This window comes from Aotus nancymaae, unplaced genomic scaffold, assembly GCF_030222135.1.
Source record: "Aotus nancymaae isolate 86718 unplaced genomic scaffold, 86718_ANA_hifiasm-v0.15.2.pri h1tg000004l, whole genome shotgun sequence".
Taxonomy (NCBI): domain Eukaryota; kingdom Metazoa; phylum Chordata; class Mammalia; order Primates; family Aotidae; genus Aotus; species Aotus nancymaae.
Window position 1 is genome coordinate 31,926,100 of NW_026988415.1, and position 24,076 is coordinate 31,950,175.

Here is a 24,076-nt window from a genome sequence, read left to right on the forward strand (position 1 = left end):
TTCTCCCTGGATCTAACCTAGTGCCTGAAACATAATAGATACTTGATCAATGCTTATTATGTTCCTGATACCCCAATATACTTATCACATGACCCTCTTTCCTAAATGCTATGCTTTCAACTTTTCTTAATGTCTATATGGAAAGCACTGTGCTATGCACTTTTATAAGATTGTTGAGTTTAATCCTCTCAATGACTCTGTGAGGTAAGTTCTATTATTAGGCCTCTTTTACGGATGAGTGAGTTTATGCTCAGGAAAGTTACAGAGTATTCTTGAAAATAAACAAAACAACTCAAATATGATTGAATAAGCTTCTACCTCTAAGTACAAACATATAGAAAATACAGAAAACAGAGAGGCATGTTAAACTGCATTATGATGCAATCAGCAAAACCCAGATTCTGTGAAATTCTAAAGAACAGACAAATCACATCCTGGGCAACATAGCAAGACTCTGTCTCTACAAAAAAAATAAAAATAAAAATTAGCTAGGTTTAATGGCATGTGTCTGTAGTCTAAGCTACTCAGAAGGCTGAGGTGGGAGGATTGCTTCAGCCCAGAAGTTCAAGGTTGCAATGAACCTGTGTGACAGAGTGATATCCTGTCTTACAAAACAAAAACAAACAAAAAAAAAAAAAAACACTTCTTCTGACAGATATATTTTCAGAAAAAAATAAAATTAAAAGCAGAACCCATCATAGACTAAAAGAGGCTTAAGGAAATATATCAATCATAATATATGGATCTTATTTTGATCATGAGTCAAAGAAACATGATATGATAGAATTTAGCAACTATTTGAATGCTTATTGGATGTTGGATGATATTAAAGAATTATTGTTATTTTTTTACATGTCCTATTTTTTTAAGTGTGATAATTATGGTTGTATTTCTTGAAAAATCTTCACAAAAGTGGTAAGTATGTGAGGTAGTGCACATGTTAATTAGTTCGATTTGGTCATTCCACAATATATACGTATTTCAAAATATATTGTACACAATAGATATATAAAATTTGTATTTGTCAATTTAAATACATAAATTCTAATCTCTTAGCAAATCATACCGAAATATTTGCAGATGAAATGACATTATGTTTGAAATATTTGCAGATGAAATGACATTATGTTTGGGAATGGATTCAAATTAATAGGAAAGAGAGACGGTGGGTGGAAGTATTGATGATACAACATTAGCCACGTGTTGTTAATTGTTGAAGCTGAGTAATGGATACATGGGGGATCCTAATAGTATTATCTCCACTTCTGTAGATTTAAAATCTTCTATAATAACAATTTTAAATAACAACATCAAAATCAAATTTGATAGAGAACCTAGTTTATTTTACAAGTATATTTGGTTATCCGTGTTTATAACCTTCTAGTGCCTTTTGGATTCTTTTCTTCTACCTAGATTGAAGCTTATAGACTTCATATGCTCATGAATTATTTTCAGTTTTGCAGGTTCAATAACTTGTCAATTAATTCAAAATTTCATTACAACTCACCTCAAGTCTTGAATCTTTAGAAGGGAGACTTTGATCTTGCAAACATTAATGTGAATTGTTTTAGCAAGTGAATTGTGCAGCTCTTCAGTGTCAGGTGGACAAACTGTTTACATAGGGACTTCTACTGATGTATACTAATGGAATCAATAAAGAGTTGGCTTTTACCATGGGAGAGAATGATAATCGACACTGTCCATGATCCTCTGGCTGCTTACAATATAGTAATAAAACAAGAAATATACATAAATCATCAGAATACGAAGGAGCTACTGTGAAGAATGGGCCAGATCCAAGGAGGAGAGACAAACTCTAGGAATACCGCAATAATCTAGGTAAGATGTAATGAGTATGTATTTAATCTCTAGGACAGTGGTAGCAAGTAATGGAGAAAAGAGAAGTTCAGGATAAGAATATGTCCTCCCCAGACTTCACCTTCCTTGAGTCACAGTGGTGGCAGTGGCTTTCGTCAACCCCCTGACTCACATAATTGTCTCCTTAGTTTCTATTGCAATGTGAGATGGTCAAGTGTGTGTAGCCAACATCGCAGCCAATCCCACAGCACTGTTTTTGCTTTGCTAAAATGTGGTCAGGTGCAGAAACATCCCACAACTGGAAGCACCACACTTCTCAGGACACACTGAAGATACATTTTCCCACTTTGGGTGTAAAGGGCATGCCCTCACAGGGCTGTGGAGTGTGGTCGGGGGGGCGGTGTCTATAACAATCAGTGGTCCTCATGGTCTCTAAGAGAATGTCGATACATAGATAGCCACTAAAATAATACCTGCCACTAACTCCTTCCCGCAATCTTATGCGGTTCACTAGTTGATAAAGTGATGATAAGCAACCTAGTGTCACACTGACCTCTTGTCTATCTCTAGAGCATGCCAGGTTCTTACTTCACCACTTCAAAGACCTTACAACTTAATTTTTCTGACTAAAAGGCTTTTTCTTAAACTCTTCATCTGTCTGACATTCTAATTTTCAGGTTAAGAGTAACCATCTCAGAGAGAGCTCTTCTGATGCCACTATCTAAATCAGATGTGCTTAATCACTCTCTATCAAAAACACATTTTTAAATTTACCTTTTAGCTGCAATCACATTCTGTAATTAGCTTATTCATCCACATTTTGGTTGCTTTGGGTTTTTTTGGTCTGTCTCCATCATTAAATTTCAGCTTCCCTGAAGATGGAGAGACCATGGCAACCTTGTTTTGTGTTTTATCTGCAGTGCACTGTAGTGCTCAATAAATGCTTGTTGAATTATTGGACCAATATTTGGTCTTCTGATAAGCCTTTGTAACTAATAGTATCAATCCTCAGTTCTTTCTCAGACTAGCTTTTTGACAAAGATTCAGTCAATAAAGTATCAATCGATATTTTCTGCTAACCATGATGAGACATTTGATATATTTTCATTAAAACCTTGCTCTTCAACATATTTACTAAATTCACAGTCTTATAATCTTTGGAATACTTAGGAAATAAGCCTTCAGTTGGGCTATTTGCTATGTAGCAGTGTTTGTTCTGAGTAAATGGTTTCCAAAGGTGCTTTGACTATCGTTACAAATAAGGAGTATTGAAGGTAATAGACTTATCTAAACTCTCCATGGGCCCAGCACATAGTGAAGCAACAAAGTAAATACATTTCAGAGGCATCGGGAGTCAATAATTTAGCTCCTTTGTCCCTCTGCTCAGTCTAGTATTCACCTTTGCCATCTGGTTTCTACTTAATTGTCAACAAAAAGCCTCAGAGAAAGTTTTACATTTCATTACTATTTGCTTTTGGATTAGGGAACTGTAGTTAACAAGTGAAAAAGCTGTAGGGAATTGAAACTAATAACTGATCACACATCCAAAACCAACTAGGGAAGCTCTTCCAGTACATTTCAAGCTTTGATAGTTACAAATCAGTGTCGCTCTCTCTCCTCTGTCTCTATTGAGATACAGCAAAAGGACATAAATATTAAATTCCAATAGCTTAAGAATGAATCCCAACAACTCATGAATTTTCTGATAACCCCATTTCTTTCTTAAGAGACCGGCTCTGGGTTTAAGCACTCTTTCCTTGCAAGGTATGCTGGGAAGCCCCTGGTGACAGTCAGCCCCTTGGTTACCAGTGCAACATTTCAGTTGTTTAGCTTTTTGGAGTTTGTGTCTAAGACAAAACAAATCTGCCTTCTCATGGCCACAGCTTCAAGACCCATACCGGCCCTAAAAGGCCTATGCAGAGAAAATAAGGGCAGGCATTCTGGGATCAAATGAGGTAATGTATTGAAATTCGTTTCCAGAGGTATAAAGTACATTACAAAGTAATTTATTTCTGTAATAGGCACACAACCTTTCCTAAATGACCCTCAAGATTTGCTCTCTGTAACCAACACTGTTGGTGGGAGTGTAAATTAGTTCAACCACTGTGGAAAACAGTGTGGCGATTCCTCAAGGACCTAGAAATAGAAATTCCATTTGACCCAGCAATCCCATTACTGGGCATATATCCAAAGGATTATAAATCGTTCTACTCTAAGGACACATGCACACGAATGTTCATTGCAGCACAGTTTACAATAGCAAAGACCTGGAACCAACCCAAATGCCCATCGATGATAGACTGGACAGGAAAAATGTGGCACATATACACCATGGAATATTATGCAGCCATTAAAAATGAGGAGTTCGCGTCCTTTGTAGGGACATGGATGAACCTGGAAACCATCATTCTCAGCAAACTGACACAAGAACACAAAACCAAACACCACATGTTCTCACTCATAGGAGGGTGTTGAACAAGGAGAACACATGGACACAGGGAGGGGAGCGCTATACACGGGGGTCTGTTGCGGGGGAGTGGGGGGGACAGCGGCGGGGGGGAGTTGGGGAGGGATAGCATGGGGAGAAATGCCAGATATGGGGGAGGGGGAGGGAGGCAGCAAATCACACTGCCATGAATGCACCTAGGCAACAACTTTGCATGTTTTTCACATGTACCCCAAAACCTAAAATGCAATTAAAAAAAAAAAAAAAAGATTTGCTCTCTGGTACATACTCATATTAGATCAGTTATAAGTCAACCCAGGAAATAATTTACATAAATGGGTGTTCAGTTAGGTTTCTGGAGCGTATTCTTGTTATAGAATTACAGAAAGTTGAAGACCCGCTCAATACTACTCAAATGTGGTCTGGAGAGGTTATCTTGGAGCTTGATATAAATTTAGAATCACAGACCCCACCCCCAAAACTACTATATTAAAAAGATCTAGAACTACTGTCCAGTTCAATGGATAACTTTAGAGACCATTTGCTGCAGCACTTCTGAAACTTTAATGTGTATATGAATCACCTGGTTCTCTTCTAAAAATTCAGATACTGATTCAGTAGGTCTGGGATAATGACTGACCTCTCCCAAAAGAACAGTATTAAATACTCAAGAAAATTGTGCTTATTCCCTGACATTTTAGAGTAGAAGCATTTTCACTTTTCTGCCTGTCTAAGAATTGACTTTTCTTTATTCCTGGAGCAAGCCTGCTGCTGAAATGTGCTTAGGAAAAGCACACAGGAAATGTCTCAATTAGCACTCTTTGTGACTAAATTTGGACTGATAAAAAGACAAATAGATGTAATTCCACACATCTCTAAAATACCCCAAGCATGGTACAATTCTCTATTTAATTTATTTATTTATAGTTTGACCAACAGGAATGCTAAGGCCCAGCGGGAAAAAAAATCTGATCTAGATGCTTAGGCAGACTAGAGTTTAATTAGCTAAAGGATCACTGACTGGAGCTCAAACCTTTAAAATTGTCACAAATTTTATCATAGTCCAGCTTTGCCCTTTTCATTGTGTTTATCATAAACATTCTTGGAAGAGTTCCAAAATATTTAAGAACACTGGATATCAAGGAAAAACATAAAATGTGCTATATGGATAAAATGCCGACTGCACAAGAAATTGAGACTCAACTTTCCAAAATTAACAATTAGATTTTCTCCCCACCCAGACAGGCCACATTCACACTGGGTAGATCAGAGGTCAATAATAATTAAACAAGCCCTGGCTGTAATCCAAAGACCCCTGTAGTTGGCAAGAGAGGCTTAAATTTGGTTCATATTGTATTGATGTTAGATAACTAAAGCTAGCAATATTCCTAAATGTCTCCCTACAACCTAAACAGCCTTCAGCAAGCAACATGACTTCATGAAGTAGCTTTTTGCCATCCATTAGGGCAACACAAATATATATATCTATGCAGCATGCATATGTAAATAGCTAAAAATCTTACCATTTCCAAGATGAATGCATTCTTGATTATACTGCTATTGTTGTTACACTCTTTATGGTTGATGCTTGAACAACATGGATTTGAACTTCATGGGTCACTTGTGCATGGATTTTCTTCCACCTCTGCCACCCCTAAGACAGCAAGACTAACCCCTTTTTTTCCTCCTCCTCATCAGTCTATTGAACATGAAGGCAATGAGGATGGAGACTTTTATGATGAACCACTTCCACTTAATAAATAGTAAATATATTTTATCTTATGATTTGCTTAATAACATTTTCTTTTGTTTGCTTTATTGTAGGAATACATTATATAATACGTATAACATACAAAATATTGTTGATTGAATTTATGTTATAGTCGATAGTAGGCCATTAGTTAAGTTTATGGGGAGTCTGTCATACATGGATTATCAACCATACAAGGCATCCGTACCCCCAGCTTCAACATTGTTCAAAGGTCAACAGTACTCATATATCATAGCCCACAGTGCTGTGAGATGAACCAAGTCCTTTAAAACTGTCACAGAGCTCCAAAAGAAAAGATAAACCCCTTGAATGTTATTTCATGACTCTTCCCAAAAATTAAAGATGTCTGTGAGCTTTTAAAAAATTGTGACTTATACAAAAAGATTTGAGGTTTTGTGGGGAGGTAATGAAAATTGTCTAAAATTTATTATGGTGCTCATTGCACAACTCTTAAATATACTAAAATCCATTGAAATGATACACTTTAGATGGGTGGATTGTGCAGTGTGTGAATTGTACATCAGTAAAGCTGTTATTTATAAAAAATTTTATCTATAAAAATTGTTATTCAAACATCTTTAATCATTTATATACAGTGCCAAAATTTCAATCTTCTTAAAAAATGTTTTTTTTTCTAAGCCATATTTTGAAAGTAATTTAGGATAAAAATGTTGTATCTTATCTTCTATAGATAATTTCAGAGATAATTGAAATATGTTGAAATGAACTTTGAGAGAGCTTTTTAGAATTTAAAATCTATTTAGGAACAGATTCCTTATGATTTATATTTCCAGAAGTAAGAGACAAGGCTTTGAAGCAGTTCAGCTGAAACTAACTCATGGATCAGAGATTTTAGTCAGAATGTTGAAAGTTATTTTTATAAATCATAGAATACTGGAGGTTGAAGGAGCCTTACAGAAAGTCCCAGCTAACCCTTTTAAGATAAGAAAACTTAGGGAGGGAAAACATAAGCATCTCATTAAAAGAGACACATAAATTCATGGTAGAATGACACTAGAGCACAGGATTCCTGACATTTGATCTGAGGTTCTTGCTAGGGAGTTGGAGCCCAGCAACACACAGTAAAAAAGTTTCCAGTAGTCAATGGTCGTTAAGCCAAACTGAAGATCTGGTCTCTGCCCGTATCTCCAACTTTATCTCATGTCACTTTTCTCTTGCTCACAATTCTCCAGACCCTGTGGCCTCTACTGCAATCCTCTCATACCATAGGGCTTTTTTTCCCCACTTGCTATTTCCTCTGCCTAAATTCTGAAATGCCCTAGTTTCACCTCCCAAGAATCAGGAAAAGCCTAGCCAGAATCTGAGTTTGGACACCAGAGCTAGGCCAGGTTGCCCTACCTGAGGTATCTAGGAATACAAAGGATTCAGAGAGGTAAGCTATACTAAAATCTTTAGAGGATCTAGCTTGATAAACCATCAGTTAAAGCCGACAAATCCAAAGGACAAGAACACGATCGAAAATAGAAAATAAAGTCAAGAATCAGTAGTAGTAGCATAAGAATAGGATAGTGGGAAGGTCCAGACAGATACATGGTAGTTCCTATGTGAATGTTAAAAACACATTATCTGTGGCTTAACTTTATTGGTGATTGAGTATGTGATGTGAGTGAGTCAGACTGAATCAAACCTAAAGGGTCAGGACCATTTCCCTCCCAGCTCTCACAGTGGATTGACAGTGTGAGATTCTGTTAAAGTTAAATACACAAGTTGAGGTCACTCCTTGCTTTGGCAGCAATTTAACTATAAAATTTCCATAGAGAGATATACCATATTTTATTCATCACTGCCCCTGATACTATGCTATGCACATAGTATATGCTGAATAAACATTTGCTGATTGAATAAATAATTCAATGAATGGACTGCTGTTCAACAGCAGCAGTCTAGGCAATACTCTAAAATGTGCGTGGAAGAGATGCAGAGTATAAGTTGACTCAATCTTTGGCAAGACTTTTCCTTCTTTAAAGGTCAGGTTATGCTCTGTAGTATATTTGGACACTGTATGCTAGCTGTGACTCACTCCTTGGCATGCACCATATTTGGGTGTCTGCCCTCCTTTTCCAGCTGAACCTCTCTCAATCTTTCTATCAAGTTTTCTAGAAGGGTATGTGACTTCCTCACTAGAAGGCATCTTGTTTCCTGGAGAATAAAATAAAGAACTATATTATAAATGATCCATAGACTTAACTAAGCTATGAAAGTGTAAATATTATAGTTGTCCTTAAGCCCAGGGAATACTAATTTTGAAATAACAAATAGCTTTATAAAATCTTGTGTGTGTTGTCATGATGAATCTCTCATCTCTCTCTCTCTCTTTCTCTTTCTCTCTCTCTCTCTTTCTCTCTCTGTCTCTCTCTCTCTCTCTCTCTCTCTCTCTCTCTCTCACACACACACACACACACACACACAAATTACTGTCCTTAGAAGCAGTGATAGAGTTAGATTTTTTAAAAATTACTTCCAGCACTGGGGGAAACATAAATTTACTATTTCAATTTGTTTTCTTAAAACAAATCAGGTATGATTCTCTTTCTTTTACTAGATCAAATAAGTTTTTGAAATAATTCAGATATTAAGTGGTTACAAATATTGCTTAAACCACCCCTGTAGGCATTGCATGCCATTAAGGAAGCAATCGCCTACTAGGCATAATGTGGAAAGGTATACTACAGTGTAATAAAGAGGAGGAGAAGATAATATGTATTTATTGAGCAGCTATGAGAACGTTTCATGTGTATTATATAACTTAATCTTCTCAAATATCCAATCCCCTAGGGACTACTGTTATTTCCATTTTACAAATGAGGAAACTGACGTTCAAAAGAGTTCATTTGGGACTTCCATTTCCAAACAAGATGGAAGAACAAGGATGGGATTTACCTTCTTACCTAAAACAAACCAGAAAAACAAAAACAGGCAAAATACATGAAAAAAGTGTTTAAGATGCTGGGCATCAATCAATGAAGAACAGTAATAGCTGAGAGACAAAAAACAAATAAGGTAAGTTCTATGATTACCCAACTTGCTATATTAAGATATTTTCCAAAATATGGTGTAGAGAATGGCGATCGAGACATAGGACAGTGGACTCCCTGGACTGAGCAGATACAGCTCAAATTCCAGGGAAACTAATATAGCTGGAGTTCATAGGACAGATGACCAAAGAGGAGAGAGCTATACAGAGAGACAACCCTAGAACTTTTCAGAGGGCCTACCTTAAATATTGAGCAGAGTACTTAGTCATACATGCATGAGGAAACTAACCAAGACTGGGAGAGAACCATTTCAAAAATGAGAAGAAACAGTATCTGGTACCCACACAGAGCTGAAAATAGTACCTTTTCCCATGATCCAGAGTGGAAAGACTCATTATTGATGGGGCATTGGATAGACTACGCAAAAGGCTTGTTTCTCAATAGTGGAAAATACTAGACTGAGCACTGCTCCAGAAACATCTAACAAATCAGAAAAACAAGAACCAAAATGATAAAAATGGTTCCAAATAAATTTACTGCATTACAGTACAGGGCTCAGGAATATTTATAAAAATGAAAATTTCCAGCAGCTAACAAGGTGAGATTATAATGTATGGCATGAAATCAAAGATTAACAGGCATGCAAAGAGGCAGGAAACATGATCTACAATAAGGAGAATAATCAATTGAAACAGGCCCAGAAATGACACAGATGTTAGAATTAGCTGAGAGACATTAGAATGCTTATAACTGGATTCTATATGTTCAAAAAGTGGACACATAGATGTTAAAACACCCCACATCAAACTCCTAGAGATAAATCTTCAATGTGTGAAATAAAAAGTGCACTCAATGGGATTAGCAGCACATTATATGTTGTGGAAGAAAGACTCATTGAATTAAAGTCATAGTGATAGAAGCTATCCAAAAGGAAATTCAGAGACAAAAAGAAGAAGAAGAAAACAGCTATGGGACAACTTTAATAGGCATAATATACATGTTTGGAGTCACAAAAAGAGGACAGAGAAAAAAGTGGAAGAAAAGTTTAAAGAAATATTGGCTGAAAAAAATTCCAAATTTGACAAAATTTACAAATGCACAGATAAAAGAAATTCGATAAATTTCAAGCCCAACGTTTTAATCTGTTTTCTGTTGCTTGTTAAAGAATATCTGAAACTGGGTAATTAAAAAATAAAATAAAGTTATTTATTACACTTCTCACTTAGGCTGAGAAGTCCAAGGTTGAGAACAAGCATCTGGTGAGTCTTCTTGCTGGTGTAGATTCTAGAGTCCCAAGTCAGGATAGCGTATTACATGGTGAAGGAGCTGAGCATGCTAACATCAGGTCTCCTTTTTCTTTTAAAGTCACCAGTTTCACTTACATAATAACTCATTAATCTACCAACTCATTAATCCATTAATTCATTAATGGATTATTCTATCCATGAGAGACAAAAAGAAGAAGAAAACAGCTATGGGACAACTTTAATAGGCATAATATACATGTTTGGAGTCACAAAAAGAGGACAGAGAAAAAAGTGGAAGAAAAGTTTAAAGAAATATTGGCTGAAAAAAATTCCAAATTTGACAAAATTTACAAATGCACAGATAAAAGAAATTCGATAAATTTCAAGCCCAACGTTTTAATCTGTTTTCTGTTGCTTGTAACAGAATATCTGAAACTGGGTAATTAAAAAATAAAATAAAGTTATTTATTACACTTCTCACTTAGGCTGAGAAGTCCAAGGTTGAGAACAAGCATCTGGTGAGTCTTCTTGCTGGTGTAGATTCTAGAGTCCCAAGTCAGGATAGCGTATTACATGGTGAAGGAGCTGAGCATGCTAACATCAGGTCTCCTTTTTCTTTTAAAGTCACCAGTTTCACTTACATAATAACTCATTAATCTACCAACTCATTAATCCATTAATTCATTAATGGATTATTCTATCCATGAGAGCAGAGCCCTCATTATCCAGTCACCTCTTAAAGGCCTCACTTCTTGCCTGGCACAGTGGCTCACACCTGTAATCCCGGCACTTTGGGAAGCCAAGGTGGGTGGATAACTTGAGGTTAGGAGTTCGAGACCAACCTGGCCGACATGGTGAAATTCCATCTCTACTAAAAATACAAAAATCAGCTGGGCATAGCGGCGAGTGCCTGTAATCCCAGCTACTTGGGAGGCTGAGGCAGGAGAATCGGTTGAACCCAGGAGGTGGAGGTTGTAATGAGCCAAGATCACACCATTGCACTCCAGCCTGGGTGACAAGCAAGACTCCATCTCAAAAAAGGCCTCACTTCTCAACACTCCCACATTTAAGATTAAGTTTCATCATGAGATTTTAGAAGGAACATTCAAGTCACATTATACCAAAAAAAAAAAAAAAGAAAGAAAGAAAAGAAAAGAAAAGAAAAGAAAAGAAAACTTTACCAGAACATGTTGTCATCAAACTGCTTTAAAAGCAATGATAAAGAGAAAATCTTAAAAGCAGTCACAGAAAAAAATACTTTTGTATACAGAGAAGCAAATATAATGCTGACAGCATATTTCTCATGGAAAATGAGGCAAAAAAGAAACTGTGGAGCAGCATCTTTAAAGTATTGTAAGAAAAAAAAAACTATGTAGAATTCTACATCTAGCAAAAATATTTTCAAAACTTAAGACAAATTAAGATACTTTAGGCCATACAAAAGCTGAAATAAGTCATCACCAGGGGCCCCTCAGTACAAAAAAACAGTTAAAGAACTTTCTTTAGGCAGAAGATAAATTATACTAGATTAAAATCTGTATCTAAACAAAATAATGAAGAATTGGCAACTACATGGGTGAAAAGAGATAGATGGATAGATAGATAGATAGATAGATAGACAAATAGAATAGATCTGCAAAAGAAAATTTACTGTTTAAACAAAAGTAATAGCAATTTATTGTGGAGTTTGAAACATACATAAAAGTTTGTAACAATAACCAAAGGCCAAAAAAGGAGAAATGAAGGTATACTGTTTTAAGATTATTATTAATACATGTGAAATAGTTAAACATAACTTGAAGGCAGACTCATGCATAAACCCTAAACTCATCACTAGAATAACATAACAAAGAATTCATAAACCAAAAAAAGGTGATAAAAAGGAAGCACAAAAAATACTCAGTTGATCAATAGAGGAAGGCAGAGAAAAGATAAAAACAGATGGGACAAATGAAAAACAAATAAGATAATGGACTCTAACCATATCAATAATCACATTAAATGTAAATAATTTAAACACCCCAATTTAAAGACAGAGATAGTGAGACTAGATTTAAAAACATCATTCAACTATATGCTGCTTACAAGAAACATACCTTAAATATGAAAACACAAGTAGGTTAAAAGTAAGAGGATTAAAAAAGATATTCCATGCTCATACTGTTCAAAAGAAAACTAGAGTGGCTATATTTATATCAGCAATATAACTTCCAGAACTGAGAACTTCATTTATTTACTCAAGATCACACACCTTATGGTATTCTACCCAGAATTCAAACCCTGATTTGTCTTATTTCAGAGATCCTTTTAGCATCATACTATACTTGGACACCTTTTGTTAACTGTTTCTTGGAGACCTGCAGTTGAACATTCTCAAGAAAAGAACCACCCCCTACAACTCTCCAGAGAACATTTAATTAGAGGTAAGAGGAGAGACTTGCATTCTGCTTTTGACTTTGCTCCTGATTCTCTGTATAAATATGACTGTATTATCTAACCTCCATGTGCCTCAGTGATTTCTCCCATTGAATTTAGATCTTGGATCATATCTTTCCCAAGAATATATAAACAGTCATTGCCATAGCCAGAATTTAACTCTGGTCTAAGACCTACATCCCCAACAGCACAAGACTTGGCACCAGTACCAACAAGACTGCACGTAGGAGACTGTACTGTGTAAGAGGTTCTTGGGAACCCACTGCATCAAGAGATAGAGTGGGGCAGTTGAATCATTGGAGGAATGCAGGGATCTGGAGATGAAATTGGAAAAGGCAAGGTTTATAGTCCTGGAAAATACCCTGCTAAGGTTGTACTGGGGCAGTGTTAAATCCTGCCATGCAGCAGACTTTCTGTAGCCAGGATGATGACGCATTTGCTGTTCATTTCCTGACTCAGAGCCAGTCTTAGACTTGGATCAATGATCTCTCAAACCCCTTCAGTCCCAACAGGCATTTGAGAATTAAACTGTGGATGTCGCAATATCCATGGAGAAAATTCAGCTACACATTTAATAACAATCTAAAAATCATATTACTGCATCTGACTTGGACTATTGCAGTATTTTCTAGATATGTCTTGAAAAAATCAGCATATTTATTCACCTGACTACATGTTTGCCTTTAGCACAGACACAGAGAAAATGTTTTAAAGGTTTTTCAACAGAAAGGGCAGTTCAAACATAATATTTTGAAAAATCATTAGTTCTGCTTGGTAGACTCATGTTTCTCTTCCAGGATCATTTTTGTTATCTGTTGAACAGTACATACTTTTGTTTATTGGTTTTGTGAACAATCAACAATAGCTTTCTCTAATGCAAGTCTTACTTCTGTGTATGGCTGCCTCTAGCTTTCTGGCATGGCTCTTCAAAGATATCTATTGCTACCTGTTCCTGCTCCTGGTCCTCTCATCTTCTAACTCTCATGGAAAAGATAAAAGTTAGCCTAATCTTTTGTTTTTCCATTTTTTTTTTTCCTGATATAATTGGGTTACAGGTCAGGAGGAGAAGAAATAGAGTATTTATTGAGCCAACAACTGCAAATCATTTTAGCCTGGAATAATAGTGCTGCAAGATTACTTGTTTCACAATCTTCATTTTTATGTATGGAGGCCTACAGAAGACTTGCCCAGATTCACACAGTGAGATTGAAATTCAGTTAGGACTGGAATTCAGGGTTTCTTACACATCAAAAGTATATTTACATTTGTCCAGCTCATCTTTGTACACAATACTCCATTTTTAGTACATTTTACTGATTGTTTCAGTGTTGTTCACTTAAACAGGCTGAGACAGGTTTGGGTAATCAGGCAGCTGTACAAACATGGACGTCACAACACAACTAAAACCCACAATTGCCAGTAACCTATACTTTGTCTTGAGGCTTATTAAGATTAGTCAGCTAGCAAAAAATAACTGTGAAGCATGAATGTCAGTTTGTCAACAAAGATAATGTTTTGGAAGAATTAAAGAGAATCTAACTCAAGATGTATCTACCTCCATTGAAAGCAGTGCTCCATTTTGCAAACTAAAACTAAAATCAGTGTATGGATCTGGCCATACTTTACTTTCTGCAATTTATAGTTGATATGGCTATTCTCCCAGAGTGGATAAAACTAACAGGGAAATGTGGAAAAGAAGAAAAGTCTTATCTTGTAATTATATGCTTTGAATATAAAAATATACATATATATTTATATATGTAAAATAAATAAGCACTCTGCTAATTATGTAAAGTAAAAATATGTGCACACAAAATAATAATCAGCACTTTACAAAAACCATAAATGAAATAATGCATGTCATCTGCATTAGAATGACTGCCTATTATGAGTGGAGAATAACAGAAGTGGGCGATTGGGGATAAAAATTGGATGGATGGATAGATAGATAGATAGATAGATAAAGATGAGATAGCAGGGCCTTGTACAAACTAGTGGTAATGGTATGCTCTCACTTCATATGATAAAGTCAACCCTCAGCCTTTTACGTGCAACAAAACAAATGAAAATGAAACAAAACAGCCTCTTTCTGACTCTCACTCTGGGAAAGAAATAGTATAAGAGATATTTTATTGTTTCTTTTGGATAAAGCTTAGGTTATTAGGTTTGGAGACAAAATTGAAATGACTTTATATACTAGAATTGCAGTAGGTGCATTTATATAATTCTGGACCTATTAATTACCTAGATTATATATGACCAAATTGCATTCCCGTTGAGCATAACTTCAGTGCCTATCACCAATATACAAGTGATGATGATATTTTTGTTAAAATTTAGACATTAAATCTTTAGCTACATATGTGCATTTAATTTGATTGAGAAAGAAGGTCAGAAGCTCTCCTTGAATTTGCCAGTTTATTTTTTAACTAATTTTAGTCTACTTTGGTCATTTGGGACATTTTTTCATTTTGTTTTTTCTTCCAGTTGAGTGCTTGGCCACACTTCTGGTCCATATTGCATCAATAACGTGTTTCATTTTGAAGTTATTAGCAAAGAGCACATTTTCATTACAAGCACGTAGTGGTATAAATTTTCATTCTGGGTCCTGCAACACATCAGAAAGGGTCTCATTATACTTTCTTAAGTAAAAATATAAACAGATGCTTAGTGGAGACAGACCTCTTCCTTTCCTAGCTTCCCAGCAATGCTGTCTTCTTAGCCAACATTTCAACTTTCCTTGGTTAGGAGAGGAGAAAGAAGAAATAGGGCAAGTGGGTGGAGTCCACCTTGACTGCGTCTCTGTTTTTTATTAAATCTCTAATAAGCTATAGAAGAAGAAAGTCCAATAAAAGGAAGCATACAATGTGGTATAGCACTTGTTAGCCATGGGGATTTGATGTCAAAAACTCTGGGTCTGAATCTAACTCTATCACCGAGTGACTATGGGGAAGTTATCTAACCTCTTTGAGCCTCTGTTTCTTTAAGATGGGGATAATAATAGTGCCTATCCCTTAAGGTTACTGTAAGGGTTAGATGAGATAGTTATGCAAAGCACAGTTCATGACAACACTAAAGTACTCAATATAGCATAGATCTTGCTAATATAACAGTAGTAATATTAACAATAGTATTAGTTATAGTAAGACAGTAATAGTAGTATAGTAAAATTATGTGCCATAAGTCAACAAGTAAGGTCCAAATTGCAATCTTATTTTTTAATCATGTTTGCCAGAAAAGTTCCAAAATTCAATCTTGAAAAATATAACGTTGATGCATTACAAGGTTAACTATAATGACCAGGTGATCTGTGAAAGCCACGAGGCCTCCATTGTCAAGAGTTCACTGTACTGATATAATCCATTTGGCTTCCAGTTGCAGCTTAGCACCTCTTAGTGGGGGTTGTCCACTCTACCTAAATACCTTCACTCTATTCCTGGAACCCCTGTAGCTACTTCAGGAAGATAACCTACTCCTACTTGAGAATGGGGTGGGGTGGGATATTTGAGCCAATCACTAACTGAGTTATATTCATGGTTACTATAAAGTTTTGCCATAGTAATAGAAAAAGTAAAATATTTATGTCTTTAGCTGTTTATTTTCATATTGTTTGCCTTGTTTGTGGAATGCAGGAAAATATTAAAATATGTCTGTTTTTACATAGCTACAGTATCTGTTTATGTCAGTGTTGTGTTTGGCTTATTAGTTCTAAGAGGGCTAGCACTTTTCTATTATTTTTGAGTTGTACAGCTGATCACAGTCAGGCTTTAAGTAATGTTGCAATGCTTTGCAGTGCAGTCTGGATGGATGTTAATAAATAAGATTGTGCCTTTCCCACAGCAGGGGTCAGAGGCTATAGTTTTAAAAATATCTGTAGCTTTCTAATGCTTCTAGAATGTTTGAAGTAAGACTTTCTTATCTCCTAGTCACCAGCAGGAGGTTTTCCAAGTTCATTAAGGTGTTTTCATCACCTTGTTTGATTACATGGGTCAGAACAGAAGTAAATTAACCCCATGTTGTAACATGAAGACCCCTTCAGACATCAAGAGTCAAGAAGAAGCCTAAAATGTTCGGTCTACATTTCAGAAGTAAAATAATTAGATCTTAGCATTCCAAAGCCTCCATACAAACTAAACACCCTTCTTCAAATGAAATCACTTCATGGCAAAAATTGAGTTCTTGCTCAAATAACCACTGCCTGTCAGGGCAATTCAAACAGACAGCAACATAACATCTTTGTATTTAAAAAAACCAACAGCATGTGTAGGTGCATACCAATGTGGCCATTTTCAAGTTGAATTCATCCCATTATAAGCAATAGTGAAAGCACTGACTCCAAGAGGTAGCCCACTTGTCACATTCTGCATTGGCTGTGCAAAACTTTGTGACTTTAACACTATCTTATCTACTGCTTAGTCTCAATTCTTCAGTTGGTTCTATCTCCGCATTCTATACTCAGCTTTTTAATTTGTTAATGAGCATCTGAGCCCCAGGGTAGCAAAGTTTAGTCTATAGGATCTCATTTTGCAAAAATTAGTTGAGAAGGCCAAAGTGTAACCTCAAGATGTGGTGACAGATTTTTCTCATATGGTTTGTGGAAGCATTGCCCTTGACATAGGGACCCACCACATACATTCCATTTTGAGCTTATACCTATTAAGACTTATTGGTTGGTCATATAACCAATTGAATTGAAGTGATTGGTGGTTAATGCATTGAAAAAGTCTCACCTAACTATTTACTCTCTGTGTCCTCCTCCTCATTTCACGTTAAATTGGTAATGAATATTCTTATGTATACAATGGGTAACTTCTACAAATCCATATTAAAATCTTGTACATTGTTATTACTATAAAATTATCAACAATATATGTATGTCAACATTTTATAGACAATTTTATATTTCTAGTAAGTTCATCATATAAAATCAACTCACTTGATTCCTTGCTATAAACTGAGCATTGTTTTTGAAGTAATCATACCTGTATGTACGCTATTTGGGCTGAAACATGGAAAAGTTAGTCCAAAAACTGAAATGGGAAAAAGTGATTTCCGTCTGTAACCATGAATTGGTAGGTCTGATGTTCATTTTATTTGTATTCACATTGCAGTTGCTCCAAACAAATGAGTTGAAATTTGGACAGGATTTAATGTCATAAAAAAATAAGTTCTGGTACAGTGGACTGATATTGAGAGACATAAAGGAAGCTAAGAAAGAAAGGAGGGAGAGAAGGAACAAACTGCATATTACTCATTCAGTATTCAATATCCATTGACTTGTTCTTGTTTTGGTTAATTACCTTTCTTTTTCCTTTCTTTTTATTTGAGTACTCAATATAAAAGCAAAACTAAAAACATTTTTATTAAAAAATACACAAAATCTACTACCCAGAATAGAAAATCATTAACTGCTGTACTTTGGATATTTCTCCTTTCTAAATCTCATGTTAAAATGTTATCCTCAATGCGGCAGTGTTGGAACATGGGTCTAGTAGCAGGAGTTTGGGTCATGGGGACAGATCCCTCATGAATAGAATACTGTGCTGTCTTGGGGATGAGTGAATTCTCACGATTGTTAGTTTCCAAGAAAGCTGGTTGTTAAAAAGAGCATGGCATGCCCAACCCCTTGCATCTTCTCTTGCCATGTGATATTTATACATGCCAGCTTCTCTTTACCTTCTGCCATGAGAGAAAGCAGCCTGTGGCCCTTACCAAATACAGATGCCCAATCTAAAACTTTTTCAGACATTGGAATGATGAGCCAAATAAACTTTTGTTCTTTATAAATTACCCAGCCTTAGGTATTCCTTTATAGCCACACTAAACAGACTATGACTTTAACATCTTGATATTTTTGCTTTTTAAAAAAATAAAGTAAATCAAATATTACAGGTAAAATTTAAGTAATCTTTATCCTTATCCAAAATTCCATTTTATTTTCTCCATCCACACACTTATACTATCCAGGGGCAACCAGAATAATGAACATCCTTCCATTTTTTATTTTAATACATTATATGCACATACATCTACCTACAAAGTATATAGCACCTTTTTTTGTTTAAAACATTGTCATAAATGCTATATACTACATCATCCTGCAACTTACTTTTTTGGCAAAAATAATGAGAAATATCTAGTTATATGATCTACTATTTTATGGTATTATTTTGTTTAAGAAAATACATTATTTCTCATTTTCTTCTTTATAATTATTTAGGGAATTTTCATTTTTTCTACATAACAAGTGCTTTACTCTTCTTGAATGAAAAATACATGAGAACAGGGGTATTTGTCTACTTTGTTTAATGATGTAACCCCAGCTCCAAACAGTGCCAGGCATAAAGCAGATATTTGATAAATGTGTATTGATGAATGACACAATTATTGTACATGCTAACATGACTGTACATTCTTCCTGAAGTTTATGGATGAGTACTTCTCTTTGGTATACCTAGATACAATACAATACATATTCATACATGCTAAGGGTAAAATGGTAAGTTGTATGCAACTTGAGTTTCATTAAGTGCTGCTGCCTATTTATTCACCATGGAGGTTATATCAATTTATGCTCCCACCAGTATTCCCTGTACCTCACATTCTTACCAGTCTTTGGTACTATCTGATTTTTTTTTTATTTTTGAAATTTTGATGACTATTATCTTATTAAGATTTTAATTTTCATTTTCTTATTAGTATTTGGCAGAACATCATTTCAAATGTTTATTGGCCAATTGAATTTTCTATTCTGTTTTCATGACTATTGATCACTAAGCTCTAAAGAGTGGAGACCCACTTTCCATGCCCCATAGCATTTCTTCAGGCCTATTCACTGTTACTTAAGATGATATCAGGACACTCTGTGCATGTACTACTTACCTCACTTACCTGTTTGTATTTATTTTTCAGAGACAGAGTCTCACTCTGTCACCCAGGCTGGAGTGGAGTCGTGCCATCATAACTCATTGCAGCCTCAAACTCCTGGGCTCAGGGGGTCCTTCCACCTCAGCTTCCTGAGTAGCTAGGACTACAGGTGTGTACCACCACACCCAGCTAATTTTTTACATTTATTTTTATTTTTTGTAGAGACAGGATCTTGCCATGTTTCCCAGACTTGTCTTGAACTCCTGGTTTCAAACAATATTCCAGCCTCAGCCTGCCATAGTGCTGGGATTACAGGTGTGAGTCACCATGACTGGCCTTCTCTTACCTAATTTGAATCCCTGATTATTTCTTTTTTTTATTTTTTATTTTTTTTAAGCCAGTCAAATTTAGCAGTGGGGGATTGTATATCAACTTTAGTGACACTAATATTAATAAGTTCTGATAGCCTACTACCAGCAGACCAGCCAAATAACTGATTATTTCTATAATAAAGCTGACATCTAGGTAGCACTAGATATGATTTACATTAAAGCCCTTTGAAAACTTCAAATAGAAGCTCAGGTTATCACTGGAATGAGACTCTGAGTTTTCAACTAAGGGAATTATTTCAAGAACTCCAGATACAGCCATCATAGTAAAACTGTAAAGTTCTCCTGTGACATATGAATGAAACAAATTCAGAATGGTCAAAGAGCAAATTCCCACAGGTAGGTACAAATGGGTGGTGTCCTCCTATAGTGAGGTCTACTTGAAAGATAAGGACATGACAAGGCATATAAGCCTAAAAATGTACTCCACAGTCTTGAAAAGCTACCACAGACCCTTAGATTATTATTTCAACTTGACCAGCCAGTTGAATGGCAGTTGTGAGGCAGGCATTTCTTATCTTCTACTGATAAACCTCTATTAACGGATATACCTTTTCTCCTGTTGTTCCAAATCTGTCCTAGTCAAGAAAGAGCAGAAGTGATTAATTCATTCACACTGATACAGATACAGGCTAGCACACTGATCCATTCATTCTTCATGTATTCATTCATTTGACAAATATATATTAAGTACCTACTACGTGCTAGACTCATTGAGATACTCTCCCACAAATAGACCTACCGATATCTGCCCATTTAAATGTTATTTATACTTCAACATTATCTGAAATGCTCTCCTAATCCTCCCAACTACAAAAGTTACTTCAGAGTACCAAAATAGTTCTCTTTACTTTGATTTATAACTATTGGTAGGTTCACTTTAGTTTTCCTACAAGATTGCTGCACAAGGAATATCATGAGCAAAATCATAGCACTGAACATATTGAAATGGTTGTGGGAAGATGAATAGATCATTTGGGCTAGAGCAGAAGCTTTCTGCTAAGGAATGAAGAAAAATGTTTTCAAGAGATTCAGTCAGCACCCCCACTAGAGCTTTGAACAAAACTTTGATAATCAGTAGTTTTCCACAATCATAGTTTAATAGGTGGCATGTGTTTCCTCCAGAGAGAGGGAATGATAAAGACATGTAGTGCAAAAACAAATGTGGCCTGTTTGAGGTAAAACAAATAATCCTGCTTGGGTGGAAAGAAAGGTACATATGTAAGGGAGTAATAGAAAATCATTTCAGAGAATAGGTGGGGATTTGACTGTAGAGAGCTTTGAAAACCTGGCTGGGAAGTTTGAGGCTAATTTGGGTAGAATCATTTGGGAGAATAAAAAAGAATTTTCCCTCATGATCCTTTGTGACCTACGGCATCAATGGTATCTGTGGCAACAAAGTAGGATTTGAGGGATAGGAGTGTGATGTTAATGTAAACAGAGATTAAAAAATGTAACCTTAATGCCATTAAGCACATATTAACACCAAATCTAGGGGACACTCCTTATCGCTTAAACCAGCTGGTTTTATGACACGCAGGAGGAAGTAATTCTTTGCACTATAGATAGCATGCATATAGAAACGAGGATATACAAAGAAAAAGAAAATAAATAAATCTATGAGTGATAGGTCTAGAACAGTTTCTGAAGACGACATAAGGCAGACAACCACCTTATTGTTTGTCAAAATCTATGACATTATCAGGTAGATCCAGAGCTGGAGGAGTGGGCTATAGGAAGATATTGAGATAAGTGAGGGGTAGGAGGGTCTGGAAGCAGATGTAGCATCAAGATTCTTGCCAACCAGGATTAGAGATCAAGAAATAGATAGTTACCATATATCACATATAAAAATGGATCCAGAATTAAAATGTCATGACAAGAGCAGGTAACTGGCATCAAGAGAAAGCAAAGGAACCCACTAATCCAACAAGTGACGATGACAATACAATCAATGGGAAATATAGCAGGGAAAAGACAGGAATGAGAAACCCACAGAAAAATTGAAGAAATCAGCTCATAGAGCTGTTTCTAGTAAGAGTCTTGGAACAAATGATATTGTAATTCTTCTCCTTCCTAGGCCAGAAACATAATTAGTCATATTTAAAAACCTTTGAATGTATAAATTAGTCACACAGGGCAACATGTTTTATAAAGGATGCATGAAGAGAGAGCTGAGTCTCAAATATTTGTTTTTGAGCACAGATAACTGAACTACTTTTTTCTCCCTCAAAAACAATTTCCTGGCTCAGTGACCATCTGCCACCTGCAAAGCAATGCTTTTAATATATATTAAGAAAGAATGTGTTAGCAGAAAGGATCTAGGAGGGGGAAGCCAAAGAGAGATCTCTAGCACTGTCCAGAATAGACCAAATCGGAAGACTCAAGTGCCTGGGACCTCCTGTCAGTCCTATACAGTAGAGATGCACATTTCTAGTTAAATGCTACAAGCCACTAAAATCATTCACCTAATGATTTTTACTGTGTTCTGTGTTGAAATGCCACTGTGTCAGAGAGGCCTTGTCAAATCATCTACCTAAATAGAAACTTTCCAAAAGAGTACTTTGTATTGCCTTATCCTACTTTATTTTTCTTTATAGCACTGTTCACCATCATTTGTTTACTGTCTCCAAATTATAGAGCATAAGCTCCATAAGGGCAATAATTTTTGTCTCGTTGTTCACTATTATCTCTCAAGCACATTGAACCGTGCTTGGAACAAAAAATATGCTTAATACATGTCCCTTGAATGAATGAATGGATGGATGAAAGCATGGATAAATGAAATGCCATAGGAGCAAGAGGAAACAATGAAAATTATGTAACAGTCCTAATAATCAATGGCACAATAGGGGGATGAGCTATCTGTATAGTGGTAATTATCATGTCTAAACACTCTAAATCAGCAGGTCCCATTCTTCTCTCTACCAGAACACATTTATCAGATGAGCAGCATTTCTCATAGGCAGTACGCAGCTACCTAACTGTCAATCCATCCCTTTCTCATCTGCTCAAGAAAGTGTATGAAAATACAGGTGATGGAGGCATAGCAAAAGAATCAATCAACAGAGTGAAGAGGAAACCTATGGAATGGGAGAAAATATTTGTAACCCTTTTATTTTATAAGGAGTTAAGATCCATAACATATAAATAATTACATTTCAACAACAACAAAATAACTCAATTTAAACATGGGCAAAGGACTTAAATAGACCTTTCTCTAAATAAGATATACAAATGGTCAATAAGCATATGAAAAGATGATCACATCGTTAATCATCAGAAAAGCACAAATCAAAACCACAAGAAGATATTACCTTTAAATCTTTAAGATGGCTATCAAAACAAAAATAACAAGTGTTTGCAAGGATGTGAAAAAATGTGAACCCTTGCACTGTTGGTAGGAATGTAAATTGGTATAGTCATTATGGAAAACAGGATGAAGCTTCCTTGACAAACTGAAAACTACCATATGATTCAGCAATGTCACTTCTGGGTATACATCTGAAATAATTGAAAATAGAGTCTCAAAGAGATGTCTATACATCTGTTACTTGCAACATTATCCACAATAGCCAAAAGGTAGAAACAATCCAAATGTCCATAGATTGATGAATAGATAAAGAAAATGTGGTACATACATACTATGTAATATTTTTCAGCCTTTAAAAAGAATAATGTACTGTAATGTGCTTTAACATGGATGAATCTTGAGAACATTATGCTAGGTGAAATAAGCCAGACATAGAAGATTAATATTGCATTATTCTTCTTATAAGAGGTATTTAAAGTAATCAACCTCTTAGAACCATAAGTAGAATGGTGTTTGCCCAGGGCTGGAGGAAGAGCAAATGGAGAGTTACTATTCAAGAGGTTAGAGTTTCAGTTGTTGTTGTTGTTGTTGTTGTTGTTGTTGTTGTTTTTGAGACGGAGTCTTGCTCTGTCACCCAGGCTGCAATGCAGTGGCACGATCTCATCTCACTGCAACCTCTGCCTCCCAGGTTCAAGCAATTCTCTGCCTCAGCCTCCCAAGTAGCTGGGATTACAGGTGCCTGCCACCACACCTGACTAATTTTTGTATTTTAAGTAGAGACGAAGTTTCACCG

At 35.9% G+C, this 24,076-nt stretch overlaps 1 long non-coding RNA gene across 2 annotated transcripts in view; it reads left to right on the forward strand.

Moving 5' to 3' along the window:
* Nucleotides 1–272: 272 nt before the first annotated feature.
* LOC135278062 (uncharacterized) overlaps nucleotides 273–24,076 on the forward strand; it is an 86,016-nt gene continuing 62,212 nt past the window's right edge. For both annotated transcript variants that reach the window (XR_010345648.1, XR_010345643.1), the window contains exons 1-3: nucleotides 273–1,839; nucleotides 8,832–9,056; nucleotides 12,578–12,701. This is a non-coding gene — a long non-coding RNA (uncharacterized LOC135278062). The remainder of the gene's footprint in view (nucleotides 1,840–8,831; nucleotides 9,057–12,577; nucleotides 12,702–24,076) is intronic.